Genomic DNA, 17,870 nt, shown 5'->3' on the forward strand with positions numbered 1-17,870 from the left:
TCTTTATTTCTTTGTACACAACAGTTCATTTCCCTATAGCTGTTTTTAAGATTTTTCCCTTTCTTACTGGTTGTTAGCAAGTTGATTATGATGTAGCTTGGCATAGTAGTACTCATGTTTCTTTTTTCTTGGGGTTCAGTTAATATCTTGAATTTGTTGGTTTACAGTATTCATCTTATTTGGAAAATGTTCAGCTTTTTTTTTTTTTTTCCAAGCCATTTCGTTCTTTCCTCTCTTTCAAAGGCTCTACTTGCATGTATGGTTGGCTACTTAAAATTTTTCCAGAGTTTCATGATACGCTGTTTATTTTTTTCCATTCTTTTTTTTCACCCGTGTGTTTCCCTTTTGATAGATTATTTTGCTGTTTTGAATTTCGCTAATTTTTTTTAACAATGCCTTATCTGTTATTAATGGAAGTGTAGTTTTAATCTTATACTTTACAGTTTTTGTCTTTAAAAGTTCAATCTAGCATTTTACACATTGTTAATTTTATATATTGGGTGTTGTGCATATATATATATAATTTTGTGGGACATGGTTAAATCGTTTGGAAACAGTATTACTCTTTTAGATCTTGCTTTTAAGCTAGGTTAGGCAGAATCAGAGTTTCATTTAATCTAGAGTTAATTCTTCCCCACTACTGGGGAACCAGGTACATTCTCTTTTGTCTTCTGAATTATTGTGTGTTCCACTCTGGGTTTTGGAAACAGGCACTATTTTAAGACCTAGTTAGCTCCAACCAGAGCTTCCTCTACTCTCTTCAAGTAGCTTTTCCTTGGGATTGAGTATTTTTCTCACATATATGCACTGGTCTGTATTCACCTGATATTTGGCAGGGAATGTTTGAAGATTTTTGGATTTCTCACTCTCAGACATATTTCTCTTCTTAATAATCTGCTCAATGAACTCTAGCCACTTTGGCTTAGGCAGAATCCTAGCTTCCTATTTTTATTTCAGATGGACTACCAGTCTTGGCCTGACTTTGCCACCCTGCGCAGAGCAAGGGACTAAAACCTTTTTCATTCAGTAATCCGACACATTCATACTGTTATTTTGTCTGATTTTTCAGTGCTTATAGGTGGGATTACCCTGTTACTTCATCTTAGCAGGAGGCAGAAGACCTATACATTTTAATAAACTGCCTTCTGCTTTATCAAGATAATAAATAACTTATTCGTGGGATGGAAACATTGCCAGATGCCAAACTACAAGGTTCCATTAACCATCTCCACTGCAAGAGCAGCAATTTAACAAATATATACACAAGAAAAGCACCTTCTTAAGAACCAATAATCAGGAGAGCACGTATAGTACCTGGTCTTAACTTCATATCGCTGAAAGAGGCACTGAAGTGGTAGAAAAACCAGTACTGAATCACCAATGCCATCCCTCCCCCACCAACCGGCATCCATGGTGTGGTGCAGAAAATGATTCTGTGTGCTGGGGGAGGGAAAGTGCAGCAATTTTGAGACGTCGAACTCAATGCCTTCCTGTTATACCAGAAATAAAAACTGGACCAATGGAGGGAGCATTTAAACCAACCCTAGCCTGAGGGGAATTGCTTATCTCAGAGATGGAAGCCTGGCCTCTCACAGACCTCATCACCGTAGGATAAACTGGTATAGATTCTAAAAAAATTTGAAAGGCAGTCTAGGCCAAAGGACTGCAACATTTGGGTGAGTCTTAATGCTGAACTGAGCCAAGAACCAGTAGACAGGGGGACATGACCTACTGAGACACTAGATGGAGCAACTAAGGGAGTGCTGGCATTTCCAAAATCCTAGGTTGCACAGCTTGCAGCTCCAGAAGAGACTCCTTTCTTCTGCTTGAGAAAAGGAGAGGGAAGAATGGGGGAAACTTTGTCTTGCATCTTGGATACCAGCTCAGCAAAAGCAGGATAGGGCAATGATGAGAGTCATGAGGTCCTCTTTCCAGGCCCTAGCAACCAGATGACATTTCCAGACATACCCTGGGAAAAAATGGAACAACACATTCTGCTGCCTTGAGAGGAAGGACTTAGTTCTGCTAGAATTCATCATGGCTGACTTAAGACCCCTTGAGCCCAGAATAACCAGAAGTGATACTACTACATCGAGGACCTTGGGTGAGGCTTTGAGACTCGCTGGCTTCAGGTGAGACTCAGCACATTTCCAGCTGTGGCAACTGTGGTAAGAGACTTTTTCTGCTTGACAAAACAGAGGGAAAAGTAAAGGTGACTTTGTCTTGCACCTTAGGTACGAACTTTGCCACAGAGAGGTTGAACACCAAGCGATCATGCGGGTTTTCTGATTCCAGAACATGGCCCTTGGACATTTTAGGACCTGTTTAGGGCCAGAGGTGAGTCCACTGCCCAGAAGGGTGAGTCATAGGCCAGGCAGTGTTCATCACAAGCTGACTGCAGAGCACTTGGCCTTGAGGAAACATTGGTAGTAGTCTGGCAGTACTCCTTGGGGACCTGCTGTGGCAGTGGCCATGGGGTAAGGCTCCTCTTTCTTTGGAAAGGAGAGGGAAGAGTGAGAAGGACTGCATCATCTGGCCTGAGTGCCAGCTCAGGAATAGTACAATAGAACACCAGGTAGATTTCTAATGTTTTTGACTATAGTTCTTGGCACCTCTGGAACCACCTTGGGACTGTGGGAACCCCTGCCCTGAAGGAAAGAACACAGGCCCGACTGACTTTACAACCTGCTTACTACAGAGCTTCAGGGCCTTGAGAAAACTTAGGTAGTATCCAGGTAGTGGTTATAGCAGGCCTTGTATGAGGCCCAGTGCTATTCTGGCTTAGGTCTGACCCAGCACAGTCATAGTAGTGATGGCCACAGGGGTGCTTGTGTTATTCCACCCCCAGATTTAGGTGGCTCAGGAGAGAGTTAGAGAGAGACAGAGAGAGAATGAGAGAGAGAGAGAAAGAGAGACTCTTTCTTTGGAAGAAAGTAAGGGAAGAGAACAAGAGTCTTTCCCCGGTAATCTAGAGAATTCTCCCAGATCTTATACAAGAATATTAAATTGAAACCTCTTGGAGTCTACAAGAACCACAACATTAGGCCGGGCGCGGTGGCTCACGCTTGTAATCCCAGCACTTTGGGAGGCCGAGGCGGGTGGATCATGAGGTCAGGAGATCGAGACCACGGTGACACCCCGTCTCTACTAAAAATACAAAAAATGAGCCGGGCGTGGTGGCGGGCGCCTGTAGTCCCAGCTACTCGGAGAGGCTGAGGCAGGAGAATGGCGTGAACCCAGGAGGCGGAGCTTGCAGTGAGCCGAGATCGTGCCACTGCACTCCAGCCTGGGCGACAGAGTGAGACTCCATCTCAAAAAAAAAAAAAAAAAAAAAAAAAAAGAACCACAACATTACTGGGCTTGAGGTACCCCCAAAAGCAGATACAGCTTAGATCACAAAATCCAAGTACTTCTGAATATCTGGAAATCTTTTCCAGAGAGGATGGGTGCAAACAAGCTCAGACAGTGAGGACTACTATACCTAACCCTTAAATGCTCAGGCATTAAAGAACATCTACACATATCAAGACATTCCAGGAAAACATGACCTCACCAAATGACCTAAATAAGGCACCAGGAACCAACCCTGGATAAACAGACTCATGCGACCTTTCAGACAGATAATTCAAAGTACTTGTGTGGAGGAAACTCAAAGAAATTTAAGATAACACAGAGAAGAAATTTAGAATGCTATCAGATAAATTTAACAAAGAGATTTAAATAATTAAAATAAACTAGCAGAAATTCTGGAGCTAAAATGCAATTGGCATACTGAAGAATGCATCCATGTTTTCCTTTTCTTTTCTTTTCTTTTTTTTTGAAACAGGCTGGAAGGCAATGGCACAATCTCTGCTCAATGCAACCTCCATCTCCCAGATTCAAGCCATCCTCCTGCCTCAGCCTCCCACATCCTCTTTCAATAGCAGAATTTATCGAATAGTAGAATGAATAACTTGAAGAGAGGCTATTTGTAAATATACAGTCAGAGGAGACAAAAGGAAAAAGAATACAAAGAATAAACCAACAAAACATGGCTACAATTTAACAGATAGCCTCAAAGGGCAAATTTAAGAGTTATTGGCCTTAAAGAGTAGGTAGAAAAAGTCATAATGGTAGAAATTTTATTCAAAGGAATAATAACTGAGAACTTCACAAACCTAGAGAATGATATCAATATCCAAGTACAAGAACGTTTTAGAACACCAAGCAGATTTAACCCAAAGAAGACTTCCTCAAAGCATTTAATATTCAAACTCCCAAAGGTCAAAGATAGAGAAAGGGTCCTAAAAGCAGCAAGAGAAAAGAAATAAATAACATGCAGTGGCGCTCCAATACATCTGGCAGCAGACTTTTTAGTGGAAATCTTACAGTTCAGGAGAGAAGGAGAGAAAAGCACGACACATTTAAAGTGCTGAAGGAAAAAAACAAAGAAACAAACAAAAAAACTGTTACCCTCTAATAATATATCCAAAGAAAATATCCTTCAAACATGAAGGGGAAATAAAAACTCCCAGAGAAACAAAAGCTGATAACAACTTAATACTATTCACACAAACAAACAAGCAAAAAGAAAACAAATAAACTTGCCTTAACTTTGTCTCCTCTCTTTTTACCTTTTTCTTTTTTATATTTATATTTTCTTGTACTGACTATGTCTTGAAAAGTTGTAGCTATTATTTTTTATTTTCTTTCATTCAGTCTTTCTACTTAAGAGTTGTTTACACAGCACAGTTACAGTGTTAAAATAGCTAAAATATTCTGTGTTTTTCTGTGTACTTATGATTACCAGTAAACTTTCTACCTTCAGGTGATTATTTAGTGCTCATTAATTTTTTTTCTTTTTCATTGAAGTATGCACCCTTTATCATTTCTCGTAGGATGGGTTTGGTATTGATGAAATTGCTCAGCTTTTGCCTGGGAAAATCTTTATTTCCCCTTCATATTTGAAGGATATTTTTACCTGATATATTATTGTAGGATGAAAGGCTTTTTTTCCCCTTCAGCATTTTTAATATTTTCCCCTTCAGCATTTTTCAAAAAAAATTATGCAGCCATTTGTATTGGCGCTCCATTGTACGTTTGTTTGTTTGTTTGTTTGTTTACTCTTGCTGCTTTTAGAACCCTTTCTTTATTGTTGACCTTTGGAGTTTGATTTTTAAATGCCTTGAAGTAGTCTTCTTTGGGTTAAATATGCTTGGTGTTCTGTTACCTACTTTCATTTGGATATTGGTATCTTTAGGTTTGGGACATTGTCTGTTATTAACCCACTGAATATACTTTCAACTCCTATCTCTGACTCTTCTTTAAGGTCAATAGCCCTTAGATTTGACCTTTTTGGGATATTTTCGAGATCATGCAGGCATGATTCATAAGTTTTTTTTTAATTCTTTTTGATCTCCTCTGACTGTGTATTTTTAAATATCCTGTCCTTAAGCTCACTAATTATTTCTTCTGTTTTATCCAATCTGCTATTGAAGAACTTCAATGAATTCCTCAGTACACCAATTGCAGTCTTCAGCTCCAGAACTTCTGCTTGACTCTTTCCACGCCTGGCCAAGAGGAGTACTGCCAGACTAACTATGTTCCTTTAGGCCCAAGCTCTCTTAAGCCAGCCTGCGGTGAATGCTGCCTGGCCTGGTAATCACCCTTCAGAAGGGTAGGCCTCTCCCTCGCCCAAGGCAGGTCCAAAAATATCATCTAAGAGTCAAGCCCTGGAATCAGGGACCCCAAGAGCCTGCTTGGTGTTCTATGCCCCTGTGGTGGTGTTGATAGCTAAAGTCCAAGAAAAAGTCCCTTTTACTTTTCCCTCTGCTTTTTTCAAGCAGCTTTGCCCCAAAGCCACGCAGTTGGTAATGTGCTGAGTCTCACCTGAAGCCAGCAAGTCTCAAAGGCCCACTAAGGCCTCTGATGTAGTATCTGGGTATTACTCCTGGTTATTCAGGGTCCAAGACCTCTTCAGTTAGCAGATTACGAATGCTGCCATGACCGTGTTTTTTGTTTTTTGTTTTTTTTTTAAGCAGCAGTTTTTCCTGTGGCCCAGGGTGTGCCTAGAAATGTCATACTGGTACTTGAAACTGAAATGGGGGCCTCATGACTCTGACTGGTGCCCTATCATGCTGTGGCTGAGCTGGTATTCAAGATGCAAGCTAAAGTCTTCCCTCTCCTCTCCTCAAGTAAAAAAAAAAAAAATGGGCCTTTTTAAGAGACAGGAGCTGTGAAGCCTGGTGTCAGGTGAAGGGTGATGTCAGCACTCCCTTGTCCGCCCAAGCTGGTGTGCTAGTATGATAAAGCAGTCAATTCAGCAAGAAGAACAACAATTTCAAATACATATTCACCCAAAACTGAAGCACCAAGATATGTAAAGCGAATATTAGTGCTAAAGAGAGAGATAGGCTCCAATATAATAATAGCTGAAGACTTTAACATCCCACTTTTATTATTGTATAGATCTTCCAGAGAAAATCAAAAGAGAAATGTCAGACTTAATCTGCAATACAGACCAAATGGATCTAATTGATATTTATAGAATATTTCTTCCAAAAGCTGCAGGATATACATTTGTTTTACCACATTGATTATTCTCAAGGATAGACTATATATTAGGTCACAAACTTAAGTTTTAAAACATTCAGAAAAGTGAAATAATATCAAGTATTTTCTCTTACTATGATGGAATAAACTACACATTAATAACAAAGGAATTTTAGAATCTATACAAGTAAATGAAAATTAAACAATATGCTCCTGAATGACCAGTGGATCAATGAAGAAATTAAGAAGAAAATTGAAAAATGTCATGAATCAAATGATAATGGAAAAACAACATACTTTTATTAGTCTGTTCTTGTGTAACTATAATGAAATACCTGAGACTATGTAATTTATATAAAAAAGAGGTTAAATTGGCTCATTGTTCTTCAGGATGCAGAGAAAGCATATTGGCTTTTGATTCTAGGGAGGCCTCAGAAAACTTACAGTCAATAAACTTACAATAGCAGAAGGCATACGGAAAGCAGGCACATCTAACATGGCTGGTGCAGAGGAAGGAGAGAGCATGGGGAGGTACCACACACTTTTAAATGAACAAACCTTATGAGTACTCTATTATGAGAACATCACAAAAGAGATTGTTCTCAGCTATTTATAAAATTACACGCCCATGGGACCCACCTTCATTATTGAAGATTACAATTGAACATGAGATTTGGGTGGGGAAACAAATCTAAACCACATCAATACAAAAACCTATGGGATATGGCAAAAGATGTATGAAGAGGGAAGTTTGTATCTGTAAATGCCTACATCAAAAAAGAAAAAAAATCAAATAAACAATCTAATGATGCAAATTAAAGAACTAGAAAAGCAAGAGCAAACCGAACTCAAAATTAGTAGTAGAAATAATAAAGATCTGAGTAGAAATAAATAAAATTGAAATAAAAAACAATACCAAAGAACAATGGAACTAAAATTAGTTTATTGCAAATTTCAACAAAAATGACAAACCTCTACCCAGACTAAATAAGAAAAAAAAAAGAAATCCAAATTAATAAAATCAGAAGTGGAAAAGGAGACATTATAGCTGATACTGCAGAAATTCGAAGGATCATTAGTGGCTACTATGAGTAACTATATGCCTCCAAAATTGGAAAATCTACAAGCAATGGAAAAATTCCTATATATATTCAACCTACTAAGATTGAACCAGGAAGAAATCCAAAACCTGAACAGACCAATAATAAGTAACAAGATAGAAGCTGTAATAAAGACTCTCCCAGTGAAAAAAAGCCTGGGACTTGATGGCATCACTGTTGAATTCTACCAAACATTTAAAGAAGAATTAATACCAATCCCCCTCAAACTATGCCAAAAGATAGAGGAGGAGGGAATACTTTCAAATGCATGTTATGAGGCTGGTATTACCCTGATACCAAAACCAGACAATGACACATCAATGAAAGAATACAGGCCAATATTTCTGATAAATATTGATGCAAAAATCCTCAACAAAATACTAGCAAACTGTACTCATTAATGCATTAGAAACATCATTGGTCATGACCAAGTGGGCTTTATCCCGGGGGTGCAAGTATGGTTCAACATACACAAATGTATCAACGTAATACATCATATAAACAGAAGGTGATGGATGCCGAAAAAGGGTTTGATGCAATTAAAAGTCCCCTCCTGGAAAACAAAACAAAACAAAAAAAGAACAAAAAATTTTAAAAAAAAAACTAAGAAGAGAAGAAACATACCTCAACATAATTAAGTCCATATGTAATAGGCCTACAGCTAGTATCATACTGAATGGGTATAAATTAAAAGCCTTTCCTCTAAGATCTGGAACATGACAAAGATGTTCACTGTCACCATTGTTATTCAACATAATGTTGGAAGTCCTAGCTAGAACAGTCAGACAAGAGACGGACATAAAAGGCATCCAAATTGGAAAGAAAGAAGTCCAACTATTCTTGTTTTCACATAATATGATGTTATATTTATAAAAACCTAAAGACTCCACATGAAATTTATTAGAACTCACAGACAAATTCAGTAAAGTTGTAGAATACAAATTCAACTTACAAAATAAGCAGCATTTATATATGACAACAGTGAGCAATGTGAATTAGATATTCAAAAAGTAAACCTATTTATGGTAGCTACATAAAATTAAATACCTGGGAATTAACCAAAAAATAATTGATCTCTATAATAATAACTATAAAATACTGATGAAAGAAATTAAAGATGTCACCAAAAAATAAAAAAAAAATTCCATGTTCATGAATTGGAAGCATCAATAATGTTAAGATGTCCATTCTACCCAAAACAATGTATGGATTTGATGCAGTCCTTATCAAAATACCAATGACATTCTTCACTGAAATATAAAAACAAGTCTAAAATTTATATGGAATCCCAAAAGACCCAAAAAAAGCCAAAGCTATACTAAGCAAAAAGAACAAAACTGGAGGAATTAAATTACCTGACATCAAATTATACTGCATAGCTATTGTAACCAAAACAGCATGTTACTGGCATAAAAACAGACACACAGACCAATGAAATAGAACAGAGAACCCAGTGACAAATTCACACACCTACAGTGAACTTGTTTTTGACAAAGGTCCTATGAACATACACTGGGGAAAACACCATCTCTTAAATAAATGGTGCTGGGAAAACTGGATATTCATGTGCAGAATAAAACTAGACCCCCAAATCTCGGCATACACAAAAATCAAATCAACATGGATTAAAGACTGAAATCTTATACCTTAAACTATGAAACTAATACAAGAAAACATTGGGTAAAATCTCCAGAACATTGATCTAGGCAAAACTTCTTGAGCAATATCCCCACAAGCACAGCCAACCAAAGCAAAAATGGACAAACTAGGTCACATCAAATTTAAAAGCTTCTGCACAGCAAAAGATATAATCAACAATGTGAAGAGAAAGCCTACAAAATGGGAGAAATATTTGAAAACTACCCACCTGACAAGGGATTAATAACTAGAATATGCAAGAAGCTCACAAAACTCCCTGGTATACTGTTGGTGGGAATATGAATTAGAAATATCTACTATGGAGAACAGTTTGGAGGTTCCTCAAAATACTAAAAATAGAGCTACATATGATCCAGCAGGCCCATTGTTGGGTACATACACATAAGAAATGAAATCACTATATCAAAGCCATATCTGCACTCTCACGTTTGTTGCAGAACTGTTCACAATAGTCAAGATTTGGAAGCAATCTATGTCCATCAACAGATTAATAGATAAAGAAAATGTGGCACATACACACAATGGAGTACTATTTAGCCATACAAAAGAATGATATCTTGTTATTTGAAACAACATGGGCGTAAGTGGAGATCATTAAGCAGAATAAGCCAGACACAGAGAGACAAACATTGCATGTTCATTTTTTCATATGGTATGAAATAAGCACATCATGGAGAATGAGTTATCCATTCTCTCAAGCATTTATCCTTTGAGTTACAAACAATCCAATTATACTCTTTAAGTTATTTTAAAATGTACAATTAAGTTATTACTGATGATTACTTACTTGTGGGATCTAAAAGTAAAAAAATTGAACACATAGAGAGTAGAAGAATAGTTACCAGATGCTGGGAAATGTAAGGGTGTTGGTGGAGGAAGGAGGGGAAGTTAATGGGTACAAAAATAGAAGAATGAGTAAGACCTACTATTTGACAGCACAATAGTGTGACTACTGTCAATAATACCTTAATTATGCATTTCAAAATAACTTAAAGGTGTATAATTGGATTGTTTTTAACTCAAAAATTAAGTGGTTGAGGGACTGGATACCCCTTTCTCCAGGATGTGATTGTGAATACATAGTACTTGATAGCAAAACAGGATCACTATAGTCAACATAATTTAATTATACATTTCAAAATAACTTTAAAAGTCTAATTTGATTGTTACACAAAGGATAAATGCTTGAGCAGATATATACCCCATTTTCCAGGATTTGATTATTACATATTGCATGCCTGTATTAAAACATCTTATGTGCCCCATAAATATATACACCTAATATATACCTCCAAAAATCAAAAATAATAAAAAGATAAACAATTATAAAGGAATAGGGGTTACCTAAGGTAAAGAACATGTGAACTAAAAATATTTAATATGAAGTTAGTGAAACAAGAAAAAATAAAGAGCCAGACTATTGAAGCAGAATTGATTAAAAGCATATTTTTAGCTTTTAAAACTTTTCCGTGAGTTTTATTCAAGTGAAGTATCTTACTGAGTTGAAATAATCTCACTTGTAAACTAGTAATCATTAGGAAAACTTAACAGTAGAATAGAAATTTTTGAAAGATAATGCTACTCAGTGCAATGTTAATTACTTGACTTGCTTGTAGAAAGTCCTCAGTCAATATTTTACATTGTTACTGCTGGGAAGATGATAAAGACACTTTTTGCACCATTATTTAAGAAAAGTATGGTTTAGATAATTCTGTCTTGCATTCTGATAATACTTCCAATACATGGCTGGCTATTGTAGTATAGGTATCAGTCATGTAATATCATGTAGAGAAGATGCTAAAACTATTGATCATCTTTGAATCACTCTGTTATTTTCACGTGAGTCTTTCTGAATACAAAGGAATTACAAGCTCCTTTTATCCAGCAATGATATTGCAATCTACTTTTACTTAAGCCCACAAACAGATAGTGTGGAAGAATTGTCTTTATGACTAATTTTTGTCAAAGTATATTTAAAACTATGTCAACAAATATGACATTTCATACTGCTCTGCAGGAAGCCTGTAAAATATGTTCATGATTTTAAACAGCAGGGAAGCATCCACTACAGGGATTGACTCGTAACATATGCCACTGCTGCTGAAATAATTTTTAATCCTGTTATACATTAATGTAGCATTTTTCTTCTGTTACAATAAGGCAGCCATCTGTGCCTTAACCTACTGGGAAACTGTGGATATACATATAAAAAGGGAAGGGAGAAAGAAAGGCAGATAGGCAGGAAATTTACATTTGTAAAGTTAGCATCTAAAGTCAAAATCTTTTAAACACATTATTTAAGGAGTTTGATAGATATCTAAATAGTTTTCAACTACTAAATTGAAGCAACTACTTAACTACTAAATTAAAGCAACTGCTTTTTAATTTTTACATAAATAACTGCTCTTTACTTCTACTAAAGAGTTCTTCTTTACCCACCTATCTCTGAAAGGTAAAATGTGTATAATTGAGCCTGGAAACATTTGTTATTGTTTTACAAAATATGCTTTGCAATTGGCGCTGACTTCCAAATATTCATAGAAGATAGTGTGGATGATCCAAGAGCTACTGTAATTCAAATGCAGTGTAACTGCATTTTACATGCTTATTTTAAAAAGTGATGGTTCAGAAGACAGAAAGGGAGAAGGAGTAGCTAATTGTTAGCAGCTTTTGCCAGTTATAAATGAACACTTGAACCCTAGGATGCTGAAATGGTAGTGTCTGGATTTTCACTGACCTGCCTCCTCCAGATAAAGCATAAAGAAGCACTTCCTCATATCTCACATGAATATGTGTTACTTTAATGGAAGGCAATATTCTTTACTAAAAGAAATATGTTACAGGGTAAGAAAGTCACAAGACTTAGGTTCTAGGACTTCTCTATCATATAAATATATACAATAACTTTATTATCCTGAACCTGTTTCTGCATTTACAAAGGAACACAATAGACTAAATTGTTGACTTTCAGCCTTTTTTTCAGTAGTTGAATATTTTGAAAAAATCTCACATAGGAGCATATTATGTAAAACCATAAAGTGTAAGCTGTTTTTATGAAATGGAATGAGTGACCCACAAGATCCTTCACCTTAGAGTGGAGGGAGAATTAGAAAATGCATGAATTTGATATATAAAACTACATATTAGTGGAAAATGGTAGTAGTTTATTTTTTTGTTGTTGGAAAATGTGTCTAATCATGAATTAATGGAAAGTTACAATATCTGTTGCAATGAAAACCTATAATAAAAATTCCAAGGAGGAAAAATAATAAAACATAAATGGATCACAACCTGAAAATATATACAAAAAGAAATGATAAAGAAGCAATACAATATTAATAACAAAATATTGGCCGGGCATAATGGCTCATGCCTGTAATCCGAGCACTTTTGGAGGCTGACGCAGGAGGATCACAAGGTCAGGAGATAAAGATCATCCTGGCCAGCATGGTGAAACCCTATCTCTACCAAAAATACAAAAATTAGCCAGGCATGGTGGCAGGCACCTGTAATCCCAGCTACTCGGGAGACTGAGGCAGGAGAATGGCTTGAACCTGGGAGGTGGAGGTTGCAGTGAGCCGAGATCGTGCCACTGCACTCCAACCTGGTGACAGAGTGAGACTCCGTCTCAACAACAACAACAACAAAATAACAAAATATTAAAGGAGAACAAATTTAATATTCTGCAGAATAAAATAATGGACATCAAAATCTCTAAAATCATTCATCTATAATGTCCATTATACAATTTACCAAAAATTTTAATCTGCATGAATATGTGCCTTATAATTAATATAAATGGACAATAGAAGCAGATCTGAATGTAAGCCAGATGTTGGAGTTATCACACAAAGACTTTAAAACAGGTATTACACTTAGGGATTTCTAAGAAAATGTGAATATAACAGAGTAGACATGGGAAATTTGAGGAAAGAAAAGAAACCTTAAAATGAAAACCTTAGAAATAAAAAATGCAACATCCAAAATAAAAAATATATATATTAGATAAACTTAAAGGACGATTGGATGCCATATAATAAATAATCAGTGAATATAAAGAGTGACTAATAGAAACTAATGTAGCTGAAGAACAGTTTAAAATAGACTTAGAAAGTATAACTGAAGCTAGATAACCTGTGGAACAAGTTTATCTAGATTCCAGTCATCAAGTGGTCTAAAATGCATGTTACTGGAATCCCAGAAACAGAAAAGAGAACAATGGGGAAGAAAATGTTTGATTAAATATTTGTGAAACATTTAAAAATATATTCAAAACTGAAAAGAACACCTATGCAGAACCAAAAGTGAAACTTGACATGCACTAGTGAAACTTCTGAAAATCAAATATAAGGAGGAAATCTTCAAATCTGCTAATGGAACGGTGGGTGTATTAGTCGTATCAGTCTGTTATCATGCTGCTATGAAGAAATACTTGAGACTGGATAATTTATAAAGAAAAGAGATTTAATTGACTCACAGTTCCATATGGCTGGGAAGGCCTCGGGAAACTTACAATCATGGCAGAAGGTGAAGGGGAAGCAAGGCACGTATTACATAGTGGCAGGAGAGAGAGAGAGAGAAGAGGAAATGCCACCCTTTTAAACCATCAGATTTTGTGAGAACTCACTATCATGAGAATAGCATGGGGAAAACTGTCTCCATGATTTAATTACCTCCTGCTGAGTCCCTTCCACAACGTGAGGATTATAGAAACTACAATTCAAGATGAGATTTGGGTGGAGACACAGTCAAACCGTATCATTCCACCTCTGACCCCTCCCCAAATCTCATGTCCTCACAATTCAAAGCACAATCCTGCCCTTCCAACAGTTCCCCAATCTTTGCTCATTCCAGCATTAACCCAAAAGTCCATGTCCAAAGTCTTATCTGAGACAAGGTGAGTCCCTTCTGTCTATGAGCCTGTAAAACTGAAAGCAAGTTGGCTACTTCCCAGATACAATGGGGTTACAGGCATTGGGTAAATACACCTGTTCCAAATGGGAGAAATTGGCCAAAATAAAGGGACTACAGGCCCCATGCAAGTCCAAAATACAATAGGGTAATCATTAAACCTTAAAGTACCAAAATGATCTTCCTTGACTCCATGTCTCACAACCAGGTCATGCTGATGCCATAGGTGGGCTTCCATAGCCTTGGGCAGCTCTGCCCTTGTGGCTTTGCAGGGTACAGTCCCCTCCCAGCTGCTTTTACAGGTGGTGTTGAGTGTCTGTGTCTTTTCCAGGCACACAGTGCAAGCTGTCGGTGGATCAATCATTCTCGGATCTGGAGAATGGCGGCCCTCTTCTCACAGCTCCACTAGGCAGTGCCCAAGTGGGGACTCTATGTGGGGGTCCCAACCCCATGTTTCCCTTCCACACTGCCCTAGCAGAGGTTCTCCAAGCAGGCCCCACCTCTGAGGCAGACTTTTGCCTGAACATCCAGGTATTTCCATACATCCTCTGAAATCCAGGCAGAGGTTCCCAAACCTTAATTCTTGCCTTCTTCACACCCAAAGGCCTGTCATGAAGTAGAAGCTTCCAGGGCTTGGGGCTTACACCCTCTGAAGCAAAGACCTGAGATGTATCTTGGCCACTTTTAGCCATGGCTGAAATGGCTGGAAGGCAGGGCACCAAGTCCCTAGGCTTCACACAGCAGGGGGGGCTCTGACCCAGCCCAGGAAACCAGTTTTCCTTTCTAGGTCTCTGGGCCTGTGATGGGAGGGGCAGCCATGAAGGTCTCTGACATGCCCTGGAGACATTTTCCCCATTGTCTTGGTGATTAACCTTAGGCTCCTGGTTACTTATGCAAATTTCTGCAGCAGGCTTGAATTTCTCCCCAGAAAATAAGTTTGTCTTTTCTATGGCATAGTCAGGCTGCAAATTTTCCAAACTTTGATGCTCTGCTTCCTCTTGAATGCTTTGCTACTTAGAAATTTCTTCCAGCAGATATCCTAAATCATCTCTCTCAAGTGCAAAGTTCCGCAGATCTCTGGAGCAGGGGCAAAATGCCACCGGTCTCTTTGCATAGCAAGAGTGACCTTTACTCCAGTTCCCAACAAGTTCCTCATCTCCATCTGAGACCACCTCAGCCTGGACTTCATTGTTCATATCACTATCAGCATTTTGGTCAAAGCCATTCAACAAGACTCTAGGAAGTTTCAAACTTTCTCACATCTTTCTGTCTTCTCGTGAAGACGTCTCTAGGAGTTTCCAAACTTTCTCACACTTTCCTGTCTTCTTCTGAGCCCTCCGAACTGTTCCAACTTCTGCCCGTTACCAATTTCTAAGGTTGCTTCCACATTTTTGGGTATCTTTGTAGAAGCACCCCACTCTCTGTGGTACCAATTTACTGTATTAATATGTTTTCACAGTGCTATGAAGAAATACCTGAGACTGGGTAATTTAAAGAGAAGAGATTTAATTGACTCACAGCTCCACATGGCTGGGGAGGCCTCAGGAAACTTACAATCACGGAAGAAAGGGAACTGAACGCATTCTTCTTCCCGTAGAGGCAGAAGAGAGAAGTGCTGAGCAAAGGAGAAAAAGCCCCTTATAAAACCATCAGATCTCATGGGAACTCACTCACTATCACGAGAACAGCATGAGGGAAACTGCCCCCATGATTCAATTATCTCCCACCAGGTCACTCCCATAATACATGGGGTTATGGAGATTACAATTCAAGTGAGATTTGGATGGGGACACAGCCAAACATACCAGTGTGGATCATTTATATTGAAAGAAGCAATAAAATTCAAGGTGAGAATTGGGTGGGTACACAGCCAAACCATATCAGTGGGGATCATGTATACAAAAAGGAGTAATAATATAAATTAATATGACATTTAATAATTCTTACATAAATAATTCTTAATAATTTTAGTTCAAATAATGAAAGCCAAAAGTCAATGTAATGCCATATTTCAAATGCTAAATCTAAGGAAAATGCCTTTCAAGTAGGAAGACAGTATATAGATATTTTTAGAAAAAGAAATCTTGATAAAATGTACCCCCACTACACCTACACTAAAATAAATCTATAAGCTACTTCTTCTGGCATAAGAGACAAAGATAACTGTTTGAAATTAAGATCTACATGTACGAATAAAGATTACTTGAAATGGTAAGTACATGGGTAAATATAAGACTGTTTCCCTTCCTTTCACAGATTCTTTGATTCCTACTAGAGCCAATAAGCAAGTTCAGCAAGGTCAAAAATACAAGATCTTCACATTCTATTTTTATAGAGTAGAAAAGAATAACTGGAAATGAAAACTTTTTAAATTGCAATACACAATAGTATTGAAATACCATGGAATACATAGGAAAAAATCTGTCAATACATGTTCAAGATTTGTGTGATGGAAACTATTAAACATTGATGAAAGAAATTAAAAGAAAACTAAATAAATGGAGAAATATGCTCTCTTCATGTAATAGAAGACTCAATAATGTTAGCAAGTGCGTCTTCCCTAAATTGGTCTATAGATTTAAGTCTACTGCAATAAAAACATTATGAGGTATTTTTTGAAGAAATTGACAAAATTGTTCTAAAAAATTTACATGTAAAAAACAAATTATCTTAAATAGCCAAGACAATTTGAATAAGATGTGAAAAGTAGCTCAAGCTCTATAATTTCAAGACATATTATAAAAGTATGACAATAAAGAAAGTGTAGCATTAGCATAAGTATAGACGTATAGATAATTGATAAACATACAAAGTCTAGAAGTAGACCTTTTCCATATACCATGAATTAAGTTATAACAAAGTTAGCAAGGTAGTTCAAACGGAAATGACTAGTCTTTCAAATAATTTGTGTTGGGAATGATATGAGCAAAGATGGCTGACTAGAGTTTTCTGTTTCTAGTCCACCCCAACAAAAAGTAAGTAAAACAATGTATATTTTGAACAGGAGTGACTGAAGAATTGTGCCAGAGAGCACCAGGAAAATAGCAAAATGCCTGTGGAGCACAAAAGCTCAGGATAGCTTCATAGGGATGGGAGCAACTCATCCTGCCTCTGCCACACTCTCTCCCCCACCAGGATCATACTGGAGCTGTAGGACCTCTTTTTTATAGAAAAAAAGGTGAGCTGGAGACCCTCAGCATTCTCTATCACTGACACAGATGCCAGTAGTCACTTCTACAGGAAGGTCCTTCAATCTTCACAGTCCCCAAGTCCAGTGTGAACAGTTACTGGGACTCCATGCACCTGCACTCCTTAAAAGCAGGAACCTTCTTAACACCCCCACATTACAACCTAAGTGACTATGACACAGAATCCCCTTGAAACTGGACCCATATCTAGAGTGCATACTACCTGTGGGGGGCGGAGGGGGGCAGTAGCCACCAAACCACTCTGTGTAAAGCACCACTTTCATTTCGCTACATTTACATTGGTGATTACAGCACCAATAGTCCAGCTGCCTAAAGCCTAGGCCCAAATGAATGACTGGAATGTCAATTCCCAAACTCACAAGGAACCTGATCATCCAGAGAAACAGGCAGAACTGAACAGCAGAAAGGCCTTTTGCATCCACTGAGTCAGTGTGCACCTATTCCTGTTTTTACATCCAAC

This window comes from Symphalangus syndactylus, chromosome X, assembly GCF_028878055.3.
Source record: "Symphalangus syndactylus isolate Jambi chromosome X, NHGRI_mSymSyn1-v2.1_pri, whole genome shotgun sequence".
Lineage (NCBI taxonomy): Eukaryota > Metazoa > Chordata > Mammalia > Primates > Hylobatidae > Symphalangus > Symphalangus syndactylus.